At 45.3% G+C, this 16,824-nt stretch overlaps 1 protein-coding gene across 1 annotated transcript in view; it reads right to left on the minus strand.

The window, feature by feature from the left end:
• Positions 1–16,824, minus strand: part of LOC124545794 (Krueppel-like factor 3) — a 97,082-nt gene that overhangs the window by 11,148 nt on the left and 69,110 nt on the right. The window lies entirely within an intron of this gene.

The raw sequence follows: 16,824 nt of genomic DNA on the forward strand, positions 1-16,824 counted from the left end.
AACCTGACACATTTACCATTTTCTATCGTCCCAGAAAGTTTGTATGTCATCACGGAGTCACTTTGCATAAAGATAAAGGTCGAAAGTTCAAAATGGTTCAAATGGCTCTGAGCTCTATGGGACTTAACTTCTGAGGTCATCAGTCCCCTAGAACTTAGAACTACTTAAACCTAACTAACCTAATAACATTACACACATCCATGCCCGAGGTAGGATTCGAACCTGCGACCGTAGCGGTCGCGCGGTTCCAGACTGCAACGCCTAGAACCGCTCGGTCACTCCGGCCGGCAAGGTCGAAAGTGACCGAAGGCATAGTGGCACGAATGCCGACTTAAGGAAGAAGACAGCAGTAGTCTGGGGGAAATACGACATAAAGTCACATCAACAATTAAATTCGATAACATCAGTTGGCCAAAGTAATACGTACACCTGCACAATATGGTGATGAGATACGCTTTTAAACGACACCAGCTTGAGTTACTGCGAGCCGAAAAATGTATGGTGGTTAATGGGAATTTATACCATTTCCTATACTACCTTGTAAAACGAGGTGGAAGAGAGAAAGAGGCCGTTTTTACCCTTCCATACGAATTACCACTCCCGTTCGTTGTGTTCCTAGGAGCCATGATCTGACAACAGAATACACGAAAAAGGTGGTACCTATTCAGGAAGTGCGGGTTTCGAACCTCATGTTGTTAGCCTTATTAAGCTTTACGGTACAAGCAGTCTCTTGGAAAAAAAAATTCTATCACAGAAAGTCTCGTGTGAAATTTGAGAAAACCTTAATAATCGTTCATTAGACACAACGATGTGTTCGTTCTCCTCTTACGAAATGGAGAAAGAAACAATTACATTTCCACTGTACTGACGATTATATATGTTGGCAGTAATTAAAATTATACATAGACAACGTTCAGGAGCTATAGTTTTGAAGACAGTCTAGTAGGCGCATAGGCTGACTAACGTAACTCTGGCCTGAACATTTTGCGGAAATGTCAAGAGACAGTCACGTGCGCAATCTTAAGAGCACTCGTTGAAGTTGCTGAAACTGTCACGACAAGGCGGGTGGTCTGACGAGTTGGTAGCGGCCAGAGGAGGGTCCTGCTGGGACGCAGCTCGCGGCCCTGGTAGACGCAGCGCAAGGTGGCGCGCGGCCTGCGGTGCCATTACCGTATTTGCATGCGCGCGGCCGCGGCCACAGCCACGGCCATTACCGTAAATCAGGAGCGCCGATTGGCGGCTCGCGATGCCATCGCCGCCAACACTCGCCGACCAGCGCGTCCTTCTCGTCTGCTCCTTTCCCTCACTTCTATTTTAGCCCACACTTTTGCAATTCCGAGAGTAGAACTTGTACCGGAGGCGCATTAGCAGACAGTGCAGTCTTCTAGTATTAGCTATATCTTAGGTACACCTGTCTACAGATATACTCCGCAAACCACTTTACGGTATGTGGGAGAGAATACTTTGTGTGCAGCTGTCATTTCCCCCAATTCCTTTTCCTGTCGCGAATGGTGCTCCGAATAACTGACTGTTGGTAAACTTCCTGTCAGTTCGACTCTCCCTCATTTTTGCCTCTATGGCCTTCTTATTAGGCGTATGTGCGAGGAAGCAATATGCGCTAAGGTGACAAGCGATATTCACACATACATGTAGCGGTAGTATCGCGTATACAAGGTATAAAAGGGCAGTGCATTGGTGGAGCGTCATTTGTACTCAGCTGATTCTTGTGAAAAGACTTCCGGTGTGATTATGGCCGCATTACGGGATTGATAAGACTTCGAACACGGAAAGGTAGCTAGTGCTAGGTGCAGGGGACAATCCGTATCGAGAATCGTTAGGGAATTCAATATTCCGAGATCCACAGTGTCAAGAGTGTGCCAAGAATATCACATTTCAGCATTACCACTCACCCCAGACCCCAGACAACGCAGCAGCCGACGACCCTCACTTAACAACTGAGAGCAGCGGCGTGTAAGGCGAGTTGTGAGTGCTAAGAGACAAGCAACAATGCTTTAAATAACACCAGAAATCAATGTGCGACGTACAACGAACGTATTCATCAGGACAGTACGGCGAAATGTGGCGGTAAAGGGCCATCACAGCAGACGACCGAAGCGAGTAATTTTTGCTAACTGCACGACATCGCCTGCATAGCCTATCCTTGGCGCGTGACCTTCCCGGTTGAACACTAGACGACTGAAAACCGTGGCCTGATCAGATGAGTCCCGATTTCAGTTGGGAAGAGGTGATGCGAGGATTCGAATGCGGCGCTGACCCCACGAGGCCACGGGTCCAAGTTGTCAACAAGGCACTGTGCAAGCTGGTGGTGGCTCCATAATGGTGTGCGGTGTGTTCCATAGAACGGACTGAGTCTTCAGGTCCAACTGGACCGATCATTGACTGGAAATAGTTATTTACAGCTACTTGGAGACAGTTTGAAGTCATTCGTGGACTTCATGTTCCTACATAACGATGGAATTTTTATGGATGACAATGCGCCATTTCACCTGGCCACAGTTGTTCGCGAATGATTTGGCTATACATATCGCCCGATATGAATCCCACCGTACATTTACGGGACATAATCGAGTCGTCAGTTCGTGCACGAAATCCGGCGCCGGCAACACCTTTGCATTTATGGACAGCTATAAGGCAGTATGGCTGAATATTTCTGCAGTGGACTTCCAAAGACTTGTCGAGTCCATGCCACGTCAAGTCGCTGCACTACGTTGGGCGAAAGGAGGTCCGACACGATATTACGAGGTATCCCATGACTTTTGTCACCTCAGTGTACTAGTTGACTCTTCTAGAAACGTACGGTCGCTGAACGTTGACAGTAAATTTGTCTTTGAGGTCAGCCGCTGAAGGTGGATGAGAATCGCGCTACGCTTTCGCGCTTACCAAACGAACCCGTGACCCGTCACTCGCTGCTCGTGTTTGGATCTTCTCTACTAGTATATGTAATCCTCTACTTGCGTATGTACTATGCTAGTACATAACACAGGTATGCATGCAGATGCTCGAGCCTTTCGAATTTCGCAATCCTACAAATGGGAATCGCTAAAATAACTGAGTTATATTTAATCAGCCGAGAGATCGCTTCAAATATATTTTCTCCGTGTATATTAAACATGATTACTTTCGGTTATGTAGTTCAGAGCCGGCCGGTGTCGCCGAGCGGTTCTAGGCGCTACAGTCTTTCAGCAACTTCCACGAGTGCTCTTAAGATTGCGTACGTGACTGTCTCTTGACATTTCGTTCTGGTTTAAGCATTTCTAAGTTCTAGGGGACTGATGACCTCAGATGTTAAGTCCCATAGTGCTCAGAGCCGTTAGTTGTTCAGAAACGCTTTATCTGGCATAGGTTTCCTATTTACTTTAACTGCCTGTCTTTACAGTTCTTGAGCTTCGCTCGTCCCGGCCGGCCGGAGTGGCCGTGCGGTTCTAGGCGCTACAGTCCGGAACCGAGCGACCGCTACGGTCGCAGGTTCGAATCCTGCCTCGGGCATGGATGTGTGTGATGTCCTTAGGTTAGTTAGGTTTAATTAGTTCTAAGTTCTAGGCGACTGATGACCTCAGAAATTAAGTCGCATAGTGCTCAGAGCCTTCGCTCGTCCCCTTCCAGTGCTCTGGCGGTTAGCGTCGTAGCCTCTACATCTTGGGTTTCCATTATCGAGCTGGTTGAGGATTCTTTTCGCTTTTCGCTAGGGCATTGGGCTTTCGTGTTATCCTCATTATTTCATTTCATCTACACCGACGGGGATGTCACCGATGTGGCGTCAAAAAGAAAGACATGCACCAGGCAGCCGAAGGACCCCCGGACACAGTCTCCTCGCCAATAATGCCATACTATGATTCGTTACATTTCAGTTCAGTTCTGCGTAGATTTCCTTCTCTTTTTCCCCAAGTTTTGTTAAGTAACTATACTTGTGTGCCAGAATTCCGACCAAGAAAGTACGTTGTTACGATCCGAGAGGTTAGAGAAGACCGAAGCAACAATGAATGATTACGGTGGCGGTTAAAGGGTGGACAAGATGTTGGTGTCCACTTCTTTAGGGAAGATACATAAACTCAGTTTATGAAGGACAAGGAAACGTGACGGTTATTGTCTTCCTTTCGCCACTCTGATACAGTAACTGTGAGTTAACGCTGAATACCTATTTCAAGAAGCTTCGTCCAGGATTTAAAGCCCACCGCTCTCGGATGCATTTCCACGGTATTAATTACCACGCCGACCTCATTTAATCGTCTGTGTGTGATAGAGTGTCGTGAGAAGAATCTCGTAACTGTATTTCAAAAGGCACAAAAGGAATAAATGAAAGGCGAAGCATAAGGCAAATGATTCAGTAATGGAAATGTGTCACTCGATATCATTGTAATTTGGAACGAGCACCCCTCGAAATTATCACTGGACTCCTGGCTGGTGACACTTAGGAAGACTATTACACGGTCGTAAATACGTCTTCGCGTTCCCATTACAACGGCGTCGTAAATCTCGTCACGATGAAGAGGAACGTACGACGCATAAACACGGCAGAAAAAATACGATAAATAAGAGGCAAAGAAAGGGCAATTCTGAACTGTCAGAAGACACAGAATCGGACAGGTGTCGGGAGCAGCTGTGGAAAGGTGGTTGGCCGCGCATTTGGGGTGGGCCGCCGGTCGGAAGGAATTATGTGCTCGGTAAGCCTAGGAGTCACCGTGGGTAAGGTGCGCGGGTGGGGAATAAATCACGCTGCCTCCCCTCCCCACTCCCCAAAAGAGAAGAGCGGTATGTGGGCGAAGCGTAAAAGGAACGAAAGCCGGGGAAAAGGCACGGCGCTGCCGCCGGATAGCGGCCGGGGTCCCGCCCGGCTGCGGCTATCTGCGCCCATTTATCTGCGCGCGCGCCACAACTTACATCTATGACAGCGGCGGACCCACATAAATAGCGGTGACAACGCGGCCGCGAGCCGTCCCCGCGAGTAGGACCGCGCTCTGCCTACCTGGCGACGCGGCCGCGGCAGGCCGGAGCAGAGCAGAAGCAGGGGACGCGACGGCTCAATCCGCGCACAGCCTCCGTTCCTCATCGCCGGGACCGCGCATTCTAACCTGTCGGCGGGACGGCCAAACTAATGCCTCCAACATCTCGTCCCCCCACTCTTCGCCCGTGCCCTTTTGTAGGCGTTACCCACATTTCTGAGGTGAACGACACTGCACGTGCTTTCCCTTTGAATACTGCAAGTGTGCTTCACTTCTAAATGCCGTCTTCCGCTCCAAACGCCGTCACAGAGCGTGTAGTAGCGTATGTACATTGTGTCCCGTCCATCTTGACGCCCCAAATAATTTATTGTCTAGAACAAAATAAAAAAATTATCACGCAAAAGATGCTCAAATACTAGGAGAACATTAACCTACATGGTAGAATGATAAATGTTATTGCAATTAGTAAATAAATAAACAAACATTATTACAATTAATGTAGTCATTCCCATTTTCAAGAAGAGACACAAGATATATGCAAATGATTATAGACTGAGGTGACGAAAGTCTGGGGATACCTCCTAATATCGTGTCGCACCTTCTTCTGCTCGGCATAGAGGAGCAACTCGTGATGGTATGGACTCTACAATCCGTTGGAAGCCCCTGCAGAAATACTTAGCCGTGCTGCCTCTAAAGCTGACCATAATTGTGTAAATGTTGCCGGTGCAGGATTTTCTATACGAACTGACCTCTCGGTTATGTGCCATAAATGTTCGATGAGATTCATGTCGGGCCATCTTGGTGGCCGAATCATTCGCCCTATTGTCGAGCAGGTTCTTCAAACCAATCCCGAACAACCGTGCCCCAACGACAAGGTGCATCATCATCATCCATAAAAATTCGATCAAAATGGTCTCCAAGTGGCCGAACATATCCATCTGCAGCCAACAATCTGTTCATTTGGACTAGAGGACCCAGTCTATACCATTTAAACACAGTCCACATTATTATGCAGCCACCAACAGCTTGCACAGTGTCTTGTTGACAACTTGGGTCCATGGCTTTGTGAAGCCTCCGTCACGCTCGAACCTTACCATCAGTTCTTACCAACTGAACTCGGGACTCAAGTGACCTGGACACGACTTTCCGGTCGTCTAGGACCGAACCGATATGGTCGCGAACCCAGGAAAGGCGCTACAGGCGATGCTGTGCTGTCTGCAAAGCCACTCGCGTCGGTCATCTGTTGCCATGGCCCATTAACGTCCAACTTCGCCGCAGTGTCCTAACGGATACGTTCGTCGTATGTCCCACATTCATTTCTGCGGTTATTTCACGCACTGTTGCTTGTCTGTTAGCGATGAAAACCGTACGCAAACGTCGCTTCTCACGGTCGTTAAGTGACGGGCGTTGGCCACTGCATTGTCCGTGGTGAGAGGTGATGGCTGAAATTTGGTATTCACGGCACACTCTTGACAATGTGAATCGCAGAGTAATGAATTCTCTAACGATTTCCGAAATGAAATGTCCCATGCGTCTAACTCCTACTACCATTCCGAGTTCAAAGTCTTAATTCCCATCGTGCGGTCATAATCACGTCGGAAACCTTTCCACACGAGTCACCCGAGTACAAATGACATCTCTGCCAGTGCGCTACCCGTTACACCTTACGTACGCGAATGTGCATATCGCTATCTCATGACCTTCGTCACCTCAAGTGTAGGCCTATCTCGTTAACAGCAATCTGTTGCAGAACTGTTGAACATATTTTATGATCAAGAATTATGACGTTTTTGAGATCGAAAATATGCTCTATAAAAATCAACCCAGATTCCGTAAAGAGGGGTGTTATGAAACTCAGCTCGCTCTGTTCCTCCTGACATGCACAGCGCCATAGACAAGTGGGCTGGGGTTGATATCGCGTTCCTTGACTTCCAGGAAGGCTGTTGAAACCATCCCGCACTGATGCTTAGTGAAAAAAATAATACGAGCTTACCGAGTATAGTACAGATTTGCAGCTGGATTCTAGACTTCCCTGCAGAAAGAACTCAGAATGCTTCTCTCAACAGAACAAAATCGAGAGATGTAAAGGTAATTTCCGGTGTATCCCAAGGAAGTGTGATACGACCGTTACTGTTTACGATTATATAAACGATGGAGTGGAAAGTGTCGGAAACTTTTTAATTCTGTTCGCAGACGATGTGGTTGTTTATAAGAAACTAGCAACGCCAGAAGACAGTATTTGCAGAACGACCTGCAAAGGATTAACGAATGGTCGAGGCTCTGGCTGTTGACCCTGACGTAAATAACTGTAACTGCGAATACACAGGAAAAGAAATCCATTACTGTACAACTGCACTACTGATGACAAATTGTGGGAGACCGTATCTACCGTAATATAACTAGAAGTAACTACACTGAGCGACACTGAATGAAATGACTTCGTAAGGTAAGCGGTAGGAAAAAAAGATCAGAATGAGCAGAGCTTTTTTCGTTTAGTAACCTAACAAGAAAACAAATTTTTATGCATTTAAGCGTGGTATTCTGTTATTAACTTATTCGGCATCACAGAATCACACATATAAGAGCCTATTCCCATTCAAAAATTTTACATAAAGTTACTGAAATTTTAACTTGTGTGAAGCTGCAACTACATGAGACTGGTGTGAATAGTTCCGATGAGTCCAACCCTGTAACAATTGTGCCCCCCCCCCCCTCTTCCCCCATATACAGGGTGTTCGGTGTTCGGGGAGGAAAGGTCAATATTTTACACTGTGACAGTATAAGTAATTCTGAACAAAAAATGTTATATGAACATGGTCCGCAAATGCTTCGTTAGGGAGGTATGGGTATTGAAAGGAACTTTAAATTTGGAAAATTTATGTGCACAACGTGAACGTATACGCAATACAACTGGGCCGTAACGTGATTTTCTTGAAAACAATGTTGCAGACAAGTATAGATATGTTACATATTTTACATAATGTTTACTTACTTTGCATTTAGTACATAATGCATTACAACATGCATGTTACATGTATTCAGTTGAGAAAGACGTACCACGTCTTTTACACACGGCTTTCACACTTATCGCACAGATGTTGTACAGTTGACAGAACACGTTCGAATATCCCACCATCAACGTCAATGCACTTTTGCGCTCTAGCGATAACATGTTGTGTTGCTTGTTCAATTGCCTGTGGGTGGTTCCTAATCAATTCAGCATCGTCCATGATGCGACGAAGCAGTTCATCTCGTGCATTTACCTTCACTTTGTGCACCACTGATTTCATCCAACCCCATAAACATAAATCTAAAGGTGTAAGGTCAGGTGATCTTGGAGGCCAGTTAACAGCACCGCCACGGCCAATCCATCGATTGTGGTAGGTGAGGTTGAGATGGTCCCTGATACGTAAGGTAACTTGTGGAGGGGCACAGTCATGTTGAAAGTTCATTAAAGTTCGCTTGGCTAAAGGAACGTCTTCCAACAGTTCCACAAATGAATTTTCCCAAACAATTGAATTTTCCAAAAATGCGGGTACCTCTCTCCCCTCAATTGCTTATTGGTAATAAATGGACCTATCAAAAGGTTACCGTTCATGTCGCACCAAACATTTATGGCAAAACGAACTTGGAAATTGCTATCCACTGAAGCGTGTATATTTTCCTGTGACCATCGATGATTAATGGGTGTGTTGTTTATTCTATGTCGTGAAAACTGTGCTTCGTCAGAGAATGGTACGTATGGAAACAAATGACTATTCTCAATTACCCAGTGACAGAATTGAAGTCGTTGGGCATTGCCCCAACGTGGAGATTTTAGACACGCTGTATGTGAAATGGATACAGGTTTTCCGCATGTAATGTTTCCCATACACGTGTCTGTGGAACATTCATACGCAGGGACATTCTTCGTATGCTCGTACTGGGACTTCGCTTCACACTTACGATAATTTCTCCCTGTTCTTGCAAAGTTTGTTGACGTGTACGCTCGGGCGAAAAATATCTACTTGGAAGAGAGCCTGTTGCACGCGTAAGTGATAAACGCTTTGGTAAACACTCTGCGATCAGGAATTCGTCGAGTCGGAAAGCGCCTGTGGTATTCTTCCCTTGCAGCGATAGCACTACCGTCGCAGAAGCCATAAACATACACCATATCTGCGTATTCCTAATTACTGTAGACGTGTGGCATTGTTAGCAGCGCTTGTACGAATACAGTTAACACCATACACTACACAGCTAACCGATCCGTCGCTGGTACACTAAATAATGCGGCTTACACGGCAAAACTGGGCAAACTACGGGTGATTGTATTACGTACGTCGCATGACCACAATACGTGGTAGGCTGCACAGCGTAAGCATGGCATGTACCCGTGCATTGTTTGTAAGAAAATTACGTTACGGTCCAGTTGTATTGCGTATACGTTCACGTTGTGTATATCTATTTTGCAGAATTAAGGTTCATTTCAATACCCACACTTCCCTAATTTTTTGGTCAGAATTACTTATACTCTCACTGTTTAAAATATTGACCTTTCCTCCCCATATATATATATATATATATATATATATATATATATATATATATATATATATATATGTGTGTGTGTGTGTGTGTGTGTGTGTGTGTGTGTGTGTGTGTGTGTGTGTCTGGGACAAAGGACATCACAGTCTCAGAGGTGTATTACAACTAGTTCCAATCCCCAGTTCCGAGCAGGGTTTTTTGGAGGTTTCCTTTGATTATTATCAACGAATTCTGGAATGGGAAATCTCCTCCCACAGTTTCCCAATTGTCAATAAAGCACACTGTACAACGAAAAGATCCTCATACTTCAGCAGTAAACTGAAATGTAGGTTGCTGCCTGGCTCAAAAGGAGTCCATTGACAGCTAGCACGACATGTCGGTCATTTATTTCCAAAACTTGGTCGTTACCAACTTCGAGTAACTCTTCTGTTAGTAACAGAGATAACGCCTCTTTATAAGCCGTGAATCTGTTGTCTACGCTCGTGTGATCTTTTTACGGTGAGCATCCAACGAGTCACCATCTAACTGGACGGTTTCAAGAAGTTCTTGGTACTGGCGCATACCTAGCAGTTGCTCCAGGAACGGTGTAATGCCGAGACACAAATCTTCATCAAGAGAATTAGACACAGCCGAGATGGAGATAGGTAATATCAGGAAGAAACCTCGGGGAAATGAACGGCGCGAGGGCTGGCGATTAATTGGGCCCGTAGGAGGCAGCGCGGGACATTAAACAGGGAGAGCCCGCTCGTTCGTCATGGCGGACCCTGGCGACGACACACAGCAGGAATTCCGGCGATTAACATCAGCTCAGTATTTCCTCTTTACGGAGAGCGGCGGGGCATCGGAAGCTCTGGCATTCGCGTTACCAAACAATCGCTCGCCTCGTCGGAGATGACCAGGCAGCCGCAAGGCCGCGCTCTTGCGCTCGTCTCGGACACCTGCTGCCTCGGTCGTAAGTCGCTTCGGAAGAGGCGCACGTGCGTCTTTATCTCGGACAGGCGGAACATAAAAGGCCTCACGACCTGAAGCAGCTTGCTTTCAAACGTTTCTCTCATCCAATTGCTTGCCAACAGTTTAAAGACTACCGGCGCACTCGAAGAAACCTCTGGCAAAGCAACGACCTCTCGGAATGCAGTGGTCCAGTAAAGCAAAACTATGCAGACTCTTGCAGGCGACTACTTACGGTTCGACAATAAGACATAACGAAAGCCTTATATGTTTATCAACCCCGCAGATGAACAGAGCCTGTGCATGTCACTCTGGTTCCATCCAAATTCTGAACAAAAGCGCCAAGCAGTTGAAGGGAGTTTCGGTCTGTCACGTTTGTCCCCAGCAGTCTTTAAATACATAAGATTTTTTTGCAACTTTGTTGCAAGATTTTGCTGCTGACTACGCAGAAACTCACTCTCTCACTAGGTTTTAAGATTCTTACACCAACTGGTCCCTTTTTTTCGTCTACGTGACGTGGTGCTACACAGTCCAGGATGTCTCAAAGAGCGCCGAGGCTGATGTCTACGGACAATGGGACAGTACGAACTTCCCTCACCGATTTGATTTATACCGACAGGGCGTGTACTACACGACTAGGACTTTCAACATAGAGGGTGACAATTATTGAAGTACATGAAAAAAAAGTAAATTAGTTACAAACTACGACATGCACACGCTTTATTCAACATGTAAACGTCATTGCAGATATTCGGATTTAGGTTATGACATGTTCGATATGCCTGCCATCACTGATGATGATACGGCTCAGGCGGATAGCGAAATTCTGCTTTACCCGCTAAAGTGTCGGAACATCGATGCTGTTGATGACCTCCTGAATGGGTGTTCCCAGCTCAGCAATGGTTTTGGGGTTCTGCACAACATGTCTTTAATACAGCTCCACAAAAGCGAGTCGCATGTGTTCAGATCCGGAGAATATAGTGGCCAATCGAGGCTCATACCAGTAGTTTCTGGGTACCCCAGAGCCAGAATGCGGTCCCCAAAGTGCTCCTCCAGGACATCGACCTGGAGGTCGACCTCAGTCTTGCATGAATCACATCTTGTCGAAATCGGGGTAACTTTGGGTAATGGGGACGAAATCATCTTCCAGTACCTACACGTACCGTTCGGTGGTCACCGTGTCATGAAGGTATATCGCACCGATTATTCCGTGACATGCACAACACACAGCAAACTAGTTGGGAGCGAAAAGACTTCTCGATCGCGAAATCCGGATTCTCAGTCTCCAAAAACGCCAATTTGCTTATTGACAAACCCGTCCAAATGAAAATGGGCTTGCCGCGCGTGATTAGCCGAGCGGTCTAAGGCGCTGCAGTCATGGACTGTGCGGCTGGTCCCGGCGGAGGTTCGAGTCCTCCCTCGGGCATGGGTGTGTGTGTTTGTCCTTAGGATAATTTAGGTTAAGTAGTGTGTACGCTTAGGGACTGATGACCTTAGCAGTTAAGTCCCACAAGATTTCACACACATTTCTATTTTGAAAGTTGGCTTCGTTGCTTAAACAAACCATACAGCGTATATTAATTCCCATCACGCCCCGTGGCCAACCGTGCAATTTGCACATCGTAACATGAACCGTTCAGAAGTTATGACGATTACATTTCGTATAGTTCAATAAATGTCACCCTGTTCAGGATGCCCCAACTGTCAGCCGTTTTCGAGAAAATTGTGTTTGGAAATTTTAGGCGTTCTCATATAATTTGTATGGTTTCTAATAATCGGGGGTTCCGCAGCGTAGCGATTAAGCTTTTACTTTTATAATGCGAGGTCAGCTGATTAAATCTCGCTGCCAGTTTGCGACGTAAGCTACAAGCTACGAAATTCAAGGATGATCGAGAACCGTTTATGGACGTAAAGACACAGCAGGGTTTTTTTCCAACAGACGCACTGAAAAAACGAGGCATATGCAAAAATGCGGTGTTCGTTATAAACGCTGTATGTTATAATACCTTTTGTTTCCCATGTTTCTATGATCAGCATCATCCTGATTCGTGCAGTGCTTCGTAGGCTACGCGTGGCATAAATGTTGATATACTAATATAAATAAAGTAACTACAGAGATTAACTTGAAAGTTCTTGTGTGTCCTTTTTTACTTCCAACCTCCCGACGAAACTTTTTTTCTCCTTATCCCAGGCCAAAGTTTACGATAATAATAAAAGAATCATTAAATACTGATAATCTGCAGAGTCGTAATAAATCTGTTGTTAGAAGCACTTTGGAATAAAAAAAGGACGTGCCTGCAGGTAGATTCGATACAAAGACTTCACACTTTTGAAACTGAGCTGTTACTCGCTCACCTGCGGACTCCTTGAATACGTTCTAGGCAGCCATACAAAGCATACAAATACGACTAAAATTTTCAAACTCCATTTTCTCGATAACTGTTGCAAGTTGTATCTTTCTGTTTACTTATGCTGAAGTCATATTCGTGCCCTACAGGCCCTGACAGTATGAATCAAACCGGTGAGGGGAAGTTCCTACGGTCCACTTGTGAGCCAGCGACGCACTTAGAAGAAGTAACAGTTTCCGCCCTGATAAGCTCGCAACAAAAAATTATCTTAAAACTTTTAACGAACAGTCGCGACATGCTTTATATTTTTTTTCTCATTTCCACGAGGAGTGCATCCCTTCTTTCGTAGTGAGAGTGATTCAGTTTCCCGTAACTGAACATAGCTCCGGGAGGAACATATTTACATTTCACGTTTTGAACTCTGTCCACAGACCCTGTAGGCCCCTGTGGTCAGCACACCGCTCTCACGGCCGTTGCCAGTCTTCGTGACACGGAGCCGTTAACGCTCGGCCAGACAGCTCCTCAGCTGGCATCACGAGAATATGTGCACCTCGTTCCAGTCCTCACACGATGGAAGAATCCCTGGCAGTACCGAAAGTATAAGTTGGGCCCTTCGCAAGACAGTCAACCACGTTAACCACTATCAGCCACGGAAATGGGCTTATGCGCAACGGCGATGCTTATTATTAATGCCACATGCGAAGAGAGACTTTCTCCTAGTTGATTCTAGTGACTGCTCTGACAATTTAACTGAAAATGCGCCTCTGAACCGTACATTATGTGAATAAAATGAGTCCAGACAACACCAAAATGCGTTCACTCCAAAATAAAATTCCTGTTAACATGACTGGAACTGACAGGAAACTTCGTAAAATAGTTTCTCCTGAAATTGTGCCACAATTAGGTCTCTTCAAGTCTCTTCGTGAAATATTTTTACGATGCGCTCTATTTTGAGAAAACCTGGCAAACGACCGGAAATCACTAACACGTTTTACTACGAGTAGTATTCGCTAAGGTCCAAGAGGTGTAGATTTCTGAAATAGCTGCGCGTAGCATGTCGGCAGCTCGATAGCGCACATCAGTTGAGAAGGTGCGCGCAGCGCTACTGTGCGAAGTATTTTCAGAATAGTGCAAGTGTACGAGTAACACGACAGAGTCCTTGCACACTCCTTACGGAGAGTGATGCAGTGCCTCGTGAAATTAATACTCGGCACTGGATAGATCGTGAAGCGCTGTTGCACAATCACCGGAGTTACAAGACCTTCTTCCACAGATTATCGTACACTTTGTTGACTATACACCGAAGTATAAACTAGTTAGGAATTACTAGTACGCGTTTTAAATGCTCGAGCTTCTATTAAAGTTGAATGTAGACACCATTTTTATTAGTAACATATTGTCCTCCTACATCGACATGGCGATAGCATTTTTGAACAAGTTGTAATAAAGTAGTAGAGTAATAAAGTAGTAGAGTAATAAAGTAAAAGTAATAAAATACAGCGGGTACGCTCTATTAAAATACTATAGCATAGGAAGTTTCCATTCCTGAGTGTTTCAAGTGTTACTTCTGAATCACTGAAAATATAGCTCAGCCTGACACGACAGATTCCTTCAGTACAGTCCTCCGTAAAATATGCCCGTTCCCACATGAAATGCCGTGAAGAGACGCTCGAGGAGAAAGGTGGTACATGCATAACATTGAGTGTCGCGTCGACATACAGGTAGAGTCAGATACTTACGGCGGACCAAACGCGCCTGGGAAACGATGGGCCCAAAGGCGCAGCTTACCGAAGGAAATACACGTGTGTGAGTTCCTAAGGGAGCAAACTGCTGCGATCATCGGTCCCTAGACTTACACCCTACTGAAACTAACTTATGCTAAGAACAAGACACACACCCACGCCCGAGGGAGCACTTGGACCTCCGGCGGGAGGGGCCGCGCAATCCGTGACATGGCGCCCAAAACCACGCGGCTTACCGAAGAAACTGTGAGAGACAAGCATGAAGTAATGCAGGGCACCAAGGTTAACCCACGGCTCGATAGCTGCAAGAGGATTAACTGCTATGCTACACAATAAAGAGTCCAGAAACGTCTCACGGTCTAAACGTCTCGGGTTCGATACTCAGTCATTTCTAGGATTTTTATGTGTCAGTTTTCACTTTTTCACCTCGGGTAATATCTTTTGACGTGAAAACTACTAGCTGCATCGTGGTTCGGAATTCACCTAAAACTGCAGATCCCACTGTGCCTTGCTGGGTAAGCTAGTTCAAAAAACACAGGAAGGCATCAGCATACAGCCACAGGACTACGCCAAGTACAGTGTTGGCGCATTCAAACCGATTTTCGGACTGATGAAAGCTTTAAAATTTTAGGGTTCCTTAACTCAATTGGTAAAACCATAACACTTGAATGATCGAGATAATTCTCATTTATTGTTCTGTCTGACATGAACATTTTTAATTATATTACATGTTTCGATTACTCTGGAGCATCTTCAGATGCAAGCAGTTGCGTCAGCAACCTGTCTTGCCTACTCAGAACCACGTATCAGAGTACTGTCAGACTTATACGATCGCTTTGTTGTCCCTCCGCCCGTCCGAGCGTCTGTCCGACCGACCGTCTGTCCAACTGTAAGGAAGCCTTTTTCTCAGGAGCGGGTGGATGTATCAAGTTAAAATCAATGTCACATACTAAGGTCCACTAGTTATATAAAAATTTAGGCTTGTAAGTCACTGCAATTAAAAGACATGTCCATTTACGACACATAGTTTTGATACCCGCAATCTTACTCATCAAAACCTATAGGGTTCTTAACGTTGACCTAAAATCACGAAATTCGAAAAGAAGCAAGGTTTCACAGCACAAGTAAAGGAAAAAAATTCGAAAACTGTTAAACTGTAATTATATCATATAAAAATACCATTGTTGTCATTATAACTTACACTGCAATCATTATCCGTCAAAAGCATAAGAGAAAAATATTACTGGATGCAAACAAAAAAATGTAAATCTTTCTCTCATTTTATTATAATGATCATTTCTCTCTGTGTAGGCGGGAGGGAACAACATATTTTCACACTCTGAGGAGAAAGTTGGTGACTGAAATTTCATGAGAAGATGCTACTGCAACGAAAAACACCTTTGTTTTAAAGACTGGTACTCCAAATCGCCTATCATACCCGTGGCGTTTTCGCCCCTGCTTTGTGATAGTACAAAACTAGCTGCCCTTACTTCAACTTTTTCGATGTCGTCCGTCAATCCTTACCTGATGCGGATCCCACACCGCACAGGAATATTCCAGAAGAGGACGGACAGGCGTAGTCTAGCAGTCTGTTTAGTAGACCTGTTGCATTTTCTATGTGTTCTGCCAATAAATCACGGGCCTTGATTTTCTTTGCCCGTAATATTATCTACAAACTGTAATCCATAAGTATTTAGTTGAATTTACAGCCTTCAGATTTGTGTGTTTGTCCCGTAACCGAAATTTAGCGCATTCCTCTCACGAGGGGACCTTTTGGGAGGTGCATCGAGTTATGAGCTCCCACTTTGTCTGCTTATAGTGTGGGTAGGCACCTATCACACCCTAAAATTGTAGGTACCAATGCGATTTCGTTTTGAAATATTGCCTGTTAAAGTTTCGGCAGCTCTTTATATACAGAAAAGTTTCACTATTGTGTCAAGTGAGCGAGTAGCCTAGTGGCAAGCGAGCGAGACCTCCGCCCAGGCGACCCTGGTTCGAGACACATTTATGCTACTAAACGACAGCATCATCTGCAAACAATCGAAGAGGGCTCCTCAGATAGTCTCCTAAATCGTTTATGTAGATCAGGAACAGCAGAGGGTTTGTGACACTTTGTTGGGGAACGTCGGATATCACTTCTGCATCAGTCGATGATTAGGAAATCACGAATCCATTCGCACAACTGAGGCGATACTCCGCAGGCACGCAATTTGGTTAGAAGTCGCTTGTGAAGAATGGTGTCAAAAAGCCTTCTGCAAATCTAAAGTTATGGAATCAGTAAACATACTAATAAATTTAAAC

Source organism: Schistocerca americana, chromosome 8 (assembly GCF_021461395.2).
Source record: "Schistocerca americana isolate TAMUIC-IGC-003095 chromosome 8, iqSchAmer2.1, whole genome shotgun sequence".
Taxonomy (NCBI): Eukaryota; Metazoa; Arthropoda; class Insecta; order Orthoptera; family Acrididae; genus Schistocerca; species Schistocerca americana.